This window comes from Mandrillus leucophaeus, unplaced genomic scaffold (genome assembly GCF_000951045.1).
Source record: "Mandrillus leucophaeus isolate KB7577 unplaced genomic scaffold, Mleu.le_1.0 Scaffold686, whole genome shotgun sequence".
Classification (NCBI taxonomy): Eukaryota; Metazoa; Chordata; class Mammalia; order Primates; family Cercopithecidae; genus Mandrillus; species Mandrillus leucophaeus.
Window position 1 is genome coordinate 621,419 of NW_012107430.1, and position 10,765 is coordinate 632,183.

Here is a 10,765-nt window from a genome sequence, read left to right on the forward strand (position 1 = left end):
TTCCTAATGCAAAAGGCTAAAACTCTGGGCTGCCTTATGGTTTCTCCAAGTCTTGCCCTAGGACTGCTTGCTGCCAGCCCATACAGGACCTTTGTGTAAATTAGAAAGTCATGCCCTTCTTGAGGCAAATCCAGTACCCACTCACTACCCTGGCAAGATGGCAGGACTCCTGTGTTGAACACTGAATTTCAGCCTCCGTCTGCCCCTCAGACAGGCACCTCTGTGCAGGGCTCAAACGGCACAAACATCTGTGGCAGCCCTAGGCCTACCAAGAAGAGGGTAGAGTAAGCTGCCCCTTCTCCATAATCAAGGACTTACAACATCAGTAAACATGAGACTTGGGTGGTAGGTTGGGCTTGGTGATTGAAGACAGTAGTAGCAGGAATAGCAACAATGGCTGAATTCAAAGGACTTTTGGGATGGGTAACCCACCTCCGGGTACTGGAGCAATAGAGGCTCTGCAGATGGAGAGACCAGCAGTAAACTCCACTGGCTGAGCACCAGCAGAAGCAGCACTAGTGTCACTGAGGTTCTTGGAATGATACGAGGAGCAATAGTGATGGTTAAGTCTCCCCAATTAAAAACATTGCTTTTGCTGAAGAACTTATGTAGCAGAATGCCTTAATACAGATTAAATTTTACTGTTTTATTGCTTTAACCTTTGAAACACTAAATATAACTCTCTTTTGAAGGGTATGATTGTATAAGGATATAAGGAAGCTGTCCCTAGAAAAAGTAATGTGCAGATTTAGAAGGTTGTATTCAAACTTGTAGACTAGCCACTCTTAGAAGAGAAGTCACAGCCCCACTGTGTGAAAAGAGGGAAGAATCGGTGTATTTAGGGTGAGTGCCCAAAAGAAAGGCAGTGGCTCCTGAAAGCAGTAACAGAGGGAGGAATAATCTAGAGCAGGGTCTGAGAGGGCACCAGAATCTGGGTGTCCCCTCTGATTCCAGCTGGAGATCCGTGTTCACCCAGGCAGATCCTGGAGGTGTGATCAGGGGACAGGTCTGCTGCAAGTGGCGATCATAGCAGCACCTAAAGTGATGGCCAGAATGGAGAAGCCCTCATCCCAGCACTGCGGTCCAGGGAGTAAATGCCTAGGCAGTCTGCCACTTTGCTGTTAAATACCCATTTATTTTTGTGCTTCGAAGGAGCCGCCCATGAATGTTCCAGGCACTGTGTGAGTCAGTCTTGTTCCCCAAGAGCTGCTGCAATGCTACAGCCATCCCACCCTCTCCCTCTGCTTCCCGGACTCCATCTGAGACACTGCTCAATTCCCCTGGCTGCTGTTGGGCTAGGGGCTGGGCTGGGGCTCACCCTCTGACGCTAGGTAGAGGCCCAGGATTGCAGACAGTGGGAGGATGGGGGACACCTAGACACTTGAGTATGTGACAAAAAGTGGCATTCAAATCCCTGAAGAAAAGGAGGGATCTTTAAAAAATATTGGGAAGACTGGCTAGTAATTAGCAAGAAAATATTAAATCCTTACCTCATTGCACCAAATAAATTAGACAGGCCAAAGATTTACATGTGAACACTTTTAAACACAAAAGTAAAATAATATAGGGGAAAAATAATGATAAATAATGTTGAGTACAATTGAAAACTTCAATTGTACAAAATTATATACAATTGTGTGGCAAAAAAATTATATACAAAGTTGAAAGACAAATGACAAACTCAGGAAAATATTAACAATACTGTCCAAAGGCAAAGGGTTAATATCAACACAATAATAAGAGAGCTTATATAAATCAAGAAAAATAAAAAATCTGATAGAAAATAGTGGTTAGAAGTCACAGATAACTTAAAAATGCAAATGGTCAACAAACAGGGAAAAATGTTCAATTCACAAATATTTAGAAGGCAAATTAAACAATAATGAAAAGATTTTCACCTATCAGACTGGCAAAGATCTCTGAAAATTGATCAAACTCACGCATTGACATGGTTAGGAGAAACATACACTTTGTGCTTTTTCTGCGGGTATATAAAATAGCACAACATCTGGAAAGGGCTATCTGACAAGAAGTATCAAACATAAGATGTGCAGGCTCTTCACTGCAACAATTCTACTTGTCAGACTTTACTCCAAAGAGATAATACGAATTTGAAAAGATGTACTCACACTTTGTTTATGCTTTTGAAAAACAGGAAACAACTTTAATGTTCCTCAGTAAGGGTTGGCTACGTAAACTGCGGCCTAAGCATCCATGGAACACTATGCAGCCCTTAAAAAGAGTGATGCAAATCTATTAGGTTGATGCAAAAGTAACTGCGGATTTCAAAAACCGAATATATCGACACACAGAGATGGCTTCAATTATTGATTCCTTGAGGCTCATTTATTCAATCACGTCAACTGTTATCCTCCCTCATCAGCAGAGTTTCTGGTCATTCTATTATTATTATTATTATTATTATTATTATTATTATTAGAGACAGGGTCTCTGTCACTGACTGGTGTGAGCTCAACTCACTGCAGCCTTGATCTCCTGGGCTCAAGTGATCCCCCCACCTCAGCCCCCTAAGTAGCTAGGACCACAGGCGCATGCTGCTACACCTAGCTTAATTTTATTTGCTTATTTTTTTGTAGAGACAAGGTCTCACTATGTTGTCTAGGCTGTTCTCAAACTCCTGGCCTCAAGCGATCCTCCTGCCTTGAATCCAAAGTGCTGGAATTACAGGCGTGAGCTGCTGACCCTGGCCTTATTAATTATAGACTTTGGCACCTGACATAGAGTGTTTCAAACCACTATCATCCAAGGTAACTTAAATATCTGTGTGGACATATCATCCCATTACTAGTCTCAGGAAATTTTGAATGCCTCCTTTTCAATAAAATACAGTAGATTGATATTCTACAGTCACATGCTCTCACGGCCACAGTACACACAAACTGCCTCATCTCTAAAATTACTAAATCAGGTATCCCTCTCTCTAATCACAGTCTCTTATCCTCTCAACCGGCATGCCTAACTGTCATAATACATTTGTTCGCTTTTTACTTCAGGTCCTCTAATCCACACCCCCATTCATCTTAGACTTAATGATCCATCATTTCAAACTTTCTCCTGCCAATATCTTAATACCTTTGCCTCATTATTCTCATCGCATCTGCAACAAAAGCTTCTATCCTTTGTTTTTTGTTTTCGTACCTAGCCTGCCAAGCACTGTTAGATGATCACGTCTTGGTAGATAAGTATGATGATACTCATCTGGGCCCTTTTCAACTATGCCCTTTGCTTGGGTGCAGTTCCCACAAAGGCAGAGCCTGAGACAAGTATCTGAATGTAAGCGGTTTATTTGGAGATAAACCCAGGTAAAAGAATGAACAGGAGAGAGAGAAGAGAAACAGAGAGGGAGTGGGAAATGGGACAGACTGGGGGAAACCAACACAGGGTGTGTTGATGAGCAGATTACTACAGTGGGCTCAGTCCCACTGGAGACCTCCAAGAGCCCACCTGTGAGTTGGCCCCTATATTTCTCTCTGTCATTGGTTGAGAATGGCTCTCAGCGGCATTAACTCCCTTTCATTCCAGGCTGCCTTGTGCACAAGTCACACAAGCTCCTAGCTAGAGAACACCCCCCCAGAAAAAGTTGTAAGTGCCTGCAATAAAAACCTGTCAGTATGTTTGTACCTGAACCATGAGTGCCAAGGGGATTCAGCAGGGCACCAACAGCACATGTTGCAGCTGTCATGTTCCTTGACGTGTTACCCTAGTCACCCTCATCCCCTCTCCCTACAGCCAGCTCAGAATTGCTCTCATATCTCTGATGCTCTTGTCCCCTCACTCTCAGCAGATGACCTTGTCTCCCAGTTCACAAAGGAACATTGAAGATCTCAGAATGGAACTTGCCAAGTTCCTGTCAACAATTCTAACATCCCACCCACATCCAAACCCATCACTTCTCCCTCCGCACCTCTTCAACAGAGGATGCATCTCTCCCTCATCTAAGGCCAAACTTCTCTGCCTGTTCTCGGTCCTGTCCCTTCCATCTGCTTGGCCATTCTCCTCAGTTGATTGCCTCGTCTCCCTCGTGAATCTTCAACGACTGTCTCTCTCAGCTCCTCTCTCCCATCTCAAAATAAACAACTCTCAGTGGAGTCCACATCCCATTCCATCTATTGTGCTGTCTCTCTCCTCCTCTTCACACCAGAGTTTATTCAAAGAGTAACTTATACATGTGGCCTCCAGTCTTCTCTCACTCATTTCCAATCAGTCACAGGTGATCTCCCTGTGGCAGAAGTCAGAGGACACCAGTCCTTATCCCTCTTCCCGTCTCAGCAGCATTTGACTCTGGACATTCATTTCTCCCCTGGACTCCCATTGGAGCGATTCTTTTGGTTTTTCTCCTTTCTCTTTGGCTCCTCTCATCTCAGTCTCTTTATTCACCTCTTTGATGATGCTGTTTTCAGCTCTCCAACCTTCTTCACCAGTGGCCTTACCCACTTCCACACCATTAATTATCATGCCAAGGCTGATGATTCTCAGATCTACAGAAACAGTCCAGATTTCCCCTCTGACTTGACCTAAATATGCACTTGCTTAACGCTCACACTCTGTTCTGTCACTTTAACCAAGTCATTAAACTTCCCTTAACCTATGTTCTTGGGCAAAACATGGAAATGAGAACAACTACTTCTTTATTTTGAAATAATTCTAGAGTCACAGAAAGTTGCAGAGATGGTACAGAGAGGTCCCCTGTACCCTCACGCAGTTTCCCCCAATGGTTACATTTTATGTAACTATAGTACAATATGAAACCCAGGAAACTGCCATTAAAACAATGTATATAGTTCTATGAGCACAATATCAAACCCAGGAAGTGGACATTAAAACAAGGTATGTAGTTCTCTGACATGTTATCAAGTGTAGATTCATGAAACCACCACTGGAATCAGGACACCGAAGTATTCTGTCACTACAAAGATCTTCCTCATTTGCTTCTTTTTAAAAATGTTTATCATTTTTTTAAAAATCCTCATCAGATCCTTGAGAGAAGGGACATACCTATTATTTTGCCATATGTTCTCAGTGTCTACCATGTGCTCCTAGAAGGCATTGCTAAATGTTTAGGAGAACAAGAATGGAGTAAAAGAAGGCAGATTCCATCTGTGGAGGTCAAAGACATCAGCCTGGGAACCAGGACAGCCATGAAACCTCTTAGCTCCACACCAGGAGCCAGGAGCCTGAGGACAGAGGCTTCCTTCCCAGATTCACATCCTGTTGAATGAGATGTTGGCAGACACAGGCTAGAAGTCGGAGTGGTGAGGCTTACCTCACACTCATTCCAACAATCACAGCCCCTGTCTGTAGCAGAGAGGAAGGACTTTCTCAGTCCAGGACCTTTTTTGGAAATCTCTCACATCACACCACATGGCCAGTTCCCCACTCCACCTATCTGATGCCTGCCCTGCTCTGCCTGACATCACTGGCACATTCCTGTGCTTGCTGGCAGTACCCAGGAGATCATCCTAACCTCGGCTTTTTTGCTACTCAGCCAGCGTGTGGGACAACATTTGTCTCAAGTCTCAAGAAAAGTGTTCGCTCCTAGGGCATGATTTAAAAATTCTGCTTAATAGTAATTGCCCTTAATAGGTCATATTTGTTTGCTCAGTAATTATCATAGTCAATAAGTGAAGTCTGAAACTGAGAAGAGAGGCAAAACATAGAACAAAACAGCTAAAAAACTGCAAAGACAATTACACATATGTTCGGGTTATAAGCCCCATATAGAACGTGTGTGTGTCTGCATCACCAAATTAGTTACTGTTGGAATGAAAAATAAAGGAGTATTTATCCAGCAGTGAACTATGTTATTATATTATAATAGGCTTTAATTAGAGAGAAAGTCAAATTTGTGTTCCCTTAATAGCCTGGTTAAAGTCTCTGAAATTAGAAAACTTCGCTTAGAATCTTTGTGTCAGCAATGAGCAATTTGTGTTGTCTATTCTGCAAGCCTCCAAGGGCGATTATTTGATTTACAAGCCTGAAACCTATTTATCAGTTGTAGTTTATAAACTTAGTGCAGCAATTTGTGAGCTGACATCATGTTTACAGCAGAGTGGTTTGGAAACAGTCCACATGGGGATTCATTTCATTTCCTTTTCTTTTTTTTTTTCCTATTTTTAGACAGGGTCTCACTCTGTCACCCAGGCTAAAGTGCAGTGGTGCAATCACAGCTCACTGGAGCCTGGACCTCCCAGCCTGAAGTGATCCTCCAGCTTCAGCCTCTTGAGTAACTAGGACCATAGGCACGCAGCACCACACGCAGCACCACACCAAGCTCATTTTTTTTTTTTTTTTCTCAAACAGTCCTCCCACCTCAACCTCCCAAAGTGCTGGGATTACAGATGTGAGCCACTGTGCCTGGCTGGATTCATTTTCAGTGGTGGAAGTGAGAGGCATGGAGATAAGGCATCACCTGGTCCACTTGGTCTTGAGAAATTTGGAGATTTGGAAGCACAGTGTGTCTTGTACATTGAGTAGAGGGCCTGACTGATCTCATGTCAGACTCCCTCTGATTTTCAAGCTCTCCACTCACAGACAGCACGCACAGAATGGATGGGCATGTGTGCAAATTCCGGGATCTTTGTTTTGTTCACTGGCATTTCCTCAGCGCTCAGAATAGTGCATGGTGGGCTCTCAGGACATTTTTGTTGACTAATTATTCAGTACTTAACAATATGTGCAAAGGAGAAAGAACAAATCAATAGGTATTCATTCGTCAGCAAGCCCAGAGTGTCACACTCAGACTCAGCCATAGAACTTCGCTGCTGGGTCACAGCAAAATGAAAGAGGAGAGGGAAACCCAGGAACCAGAGGAGTAAGGACGGGGTGAACTGAGGGGGCTCTGGAAACTCCGTGGTCCAGGCCCAGCTTGGGTTTGGTTTAGACAGACTGGTTCGATCTAAAGTGTGGGACACGTCAGTGGGAGTTCCAGTGACAGGCTAGCATCAAAGTCAGGTGGATGGAGAGTGGGCCAATCCCAGCAGAGCCCAACCAGTGACTGAAGGTATCAGAGAAAGGACTTGGTTTTGTAGGGGAGGGATCTGGCAAGAACTAAGAACTTTTGAAAGAGCAAAAGAACTAGAGTGCAGGACTATGGAACTGATCAAAGTGCAGACATAGTGCATTAACATGGTAGGTACCTGGGGAAGGCTGTATCTGTCCAGTCTACATGGATGCCCAGGACTTCCTAGGTCCTTACTGGCGAGTCAGATTCTAAGGGTCAGCAGCTGGACAAGGGCTGATAGTGAAGGCAGGGCCAAGCCTACACGTAAAGGAGACCAGATCAGCTCTGTCACTGCGTGCTTCCATTGCATCCTTAATATGCTTTTGGGCAACACTCTTCACACCTGCAATTACCTCAACAGCCTTAGTTCCTTGCTGGTGTGTGAGGGCAGGCATTGTTTTTATATTGACTACCACTATATCCCCAGCACAATACTTGGCACATGATGCACATGTAGTGTGACTAAAGGAAAGAACTGGGGCCTGTCTATGGAAGAGGCTTGCAAAAGCAGAGATGGACTCTGAGACTCAGCAGACTTACATCCCAGCAATATTTCTCATCTCCTCTACCTCTTACTTCCTTGTAAGGGTCAGGACTGGAATTAAGGAGAAGGAAAGCACACCACAGTCATGACCTGCCCTGTAGAGCCAAGCTCAACAGGCCAGCTCTGCTATGCTGCCCCTGTTGTCCTGAATAGCACCAGGTTTTCTGTTGCAATGACACAGTTTAGTCTTTGAATACTGCATTTTCATGCCAGCATTTTCTTCTATATTAAAGAAGAGAGCTAATAAGACAGTTTGAGGGTCCAAGGAGAGGAAGGTGAGGAGTAGAGAGAGGCATGAGAGAAAGAAAAGGAAGAAAGTAAAGATCTCATTATCATTTGCACCAGGACTGGATTTGGGTTGTTAATGGCTCTGCTGCTCAGTTACTGCCCCAACCTACCCATTGCTGACTTCTACTCTCCTACAATGCTGCAATGGCAACAATCACCTCGGGAGAACCTCCCAGAGACAGGCAGCCCTGCCCACCACACGGCAGAGAGCAGCCAGTTTTGTTCTGACCTCCTGACTTCCACACCTCACATGTTAAAGTTCAGCTCCACTGCACTTGCTCCTCTCCTAGGACTTTTCTCCTTGTAGCATGAGCATCCCAGTCAGTGAGACAGAGCTAGAAGGTCTTAAACTCTAGAATGCCTCTACAGCTAAAGCTAATAAACAACGGAAAGAAGGGTGGATGGTGGAAAAGAAAGATTCTCTGTGTGCATATGTGTATTTTTAAACTAACAGGAAAAACGCTGCAAACGGAATTCCAGTAGGACAAAATCTTATCCAACAGGAAATTTTAAATGATTCTAAGAAATACCAAAGGACGCAGACTGTTTGCAGAAAAACCAATGGATGACAACATTGCCTCTAAAAGGACTTGCTGTTTGAGAAAAAGAAAAAAAAAAAAAAGCTAAAACTGGCCCACACCCGCAAAGCAAATAGCTGTAAGGGATGATGGGAACAAACTGGAATGTGGAATTCTTTGACCCATATTTTTATAGCAAATAAAAATAAAGAATTTCAAATGTAATCCTAGGAGGGTAGGGGAAAGAAATCAAAGAAACCAAATGACTTAGAACTAGCAGAAGTAATTTCCAGAAAAAAGAGTCTCTGGGCATATATGGGAAGGGAAAAAATATCAGTATCTCATTCAGATGTATTGATCTCTTAGACAGGAGGGGATTTGGACTATTCCTCCAAACACCTTCTTCCAGTGAAGTCAGTGCTCACTGGAGCCCAGATGGGAAGCAAGCAGTGAGAGCTTCCAGAAAGTTCACTCACAGACACAGGTGGTTTTTGAGTCAAGCCAAGGGATGTGTTAACCAGCTTACTCTCCTAGGTAGTAGAATGCCAGTTACAGGCTAGGCACAGAGCAGGAGAGACAAGGTATCATTGGATTGCAACCCATTTTAAGAATTTCTATAAATACAATATTTACCCTCATGGTACACTTTATTGGTTTAGGGTCATGCTTTCTTTTTGAATGACAAAAGTAATCCAATACAGAAATATCTAACCATTGTGCAAAGGAGATATGAACATACATTCCATTCATGGCACATGGTACAAATGCAAAATACAGTTTACCAGGGGGAACCTTACAAACACAGAAGTAGCAGAGCTCACGCAATCCCACAAGTTATCTTTCCCAAGAAAAGCATGCTTAGACTGGGACTAGACAGATATAGTCACAAAAGGACCTGTTCCACAATGTTGTACGTACATCTGGAGAAAGGTGATCATGTAGCAATGGGAGCTTGCAGATCAACTGTTCAGAAGGGAAGCTGTTCCTCATCTCTAAAAGAAAGATAATAATTGTACTTACCAGCTGGGCACGCTGGCTGACGCCTGTAATCCCAGCACCTTGGGAGGCTGAGGTGGGTGGATCGTATGAGGTCAGGAGTTTTGAGACCAGCCTGGCCAACATGAGGAAACCCCGTCTCTACTAAAAATACAAAAATTAGCCGGGCGTGGTGGCGGGTGCTTGTAGTCCCAGCTACTCAGGAGGCTGAGGCAGGAGAATGCCTTGAACCCAGGAGGTGGAGGTTGCAGTGAGCCAAGATCGTGCCACTGCGCTCAAGCCTGGGTGAGAGAGCGAGCATCTGTTTCAAAATAATAATAATAATTGTACTTATCTCATAAAGCTATTAGAGAGATTAAGATAACTGATACTTATAAAAGATGTAGAACACTGCCTACACATAGAAAGCAATTTTTCAATTGAAAAATATGTATCAAGTACCAACTATGAATCAAGTGCCGTTTTAAGGGCTGAAAATGCAATGGTGAACATGGAACTTCCATCCAGTGGGAGTGAAGACAATAAACAGCACAGCGTATAATACAATGTCATGTAATAATAAGCACTCTAAAGAAAATAAAGTGATGAGAATGCTTTTTGTACATAGAGTGGTAAGGAAACACCTCTATGAGGAGATGACACTTGGCAAAGACCTGAATGCAGTAAGGACACAAACTATGTGGCTATCTAGGGTGCAGAGTATTCTAGGCAAAGGAAACAGCATGGGCCAAGGTCCTGAGGCAGGAGCATGCTCAGGGTATTCCTGGGATAAGAAGAAGGCCGGGTTGGGCGCAGTGGCTCACACCTGTAATCCCAGCACTTCAGGAAGCTGAGATGGGTGGATCGCTTGAGGTCAGGAGTTGAAGACCAGCCTGGCCTAGCGAAACCCCATCTCTACTAGAAAAAACACAAAAATTAACTGGGCGTGATGGTGCATGCCTGTAGTCCCAACTACTTGGGAGGCTGAGGCAGGAGACTGCTTGAACCCTGGAGGTGGATGTTGCAGTCAGCCGAGATCGTGCCATTGCACTCCAGCCTGGGTGACAGAGACAGACTCTGTCTTAAAAGAAAAAAAAAAAAAAAAAAAGGCCAGTATGGTTCAAGAGCTGTGAGAAAGAAAAAAAAACAAAAAACAAAAAAACAGAGAAGTAGGCAGGAGCCACATCTTGCAGGGACTTGTAGGCCATGATAAGGACTTTGGATTTTGATTAAGAGTAATGGTAAGCCATGGGAGAGGGTTAAATGGTGAAGTGACATTATCTAATTCATATTGTAGAGGGATTGTAAGAGAAAGAAAGTAGAAACAGTTGTTAGGTAGCAATACTCCAGATGCGAGATGATGGTGCTTTAGGCTGGGTGGTGTCAGTATTTGTCCTGAGCGACAGCTGGCAAGCATGG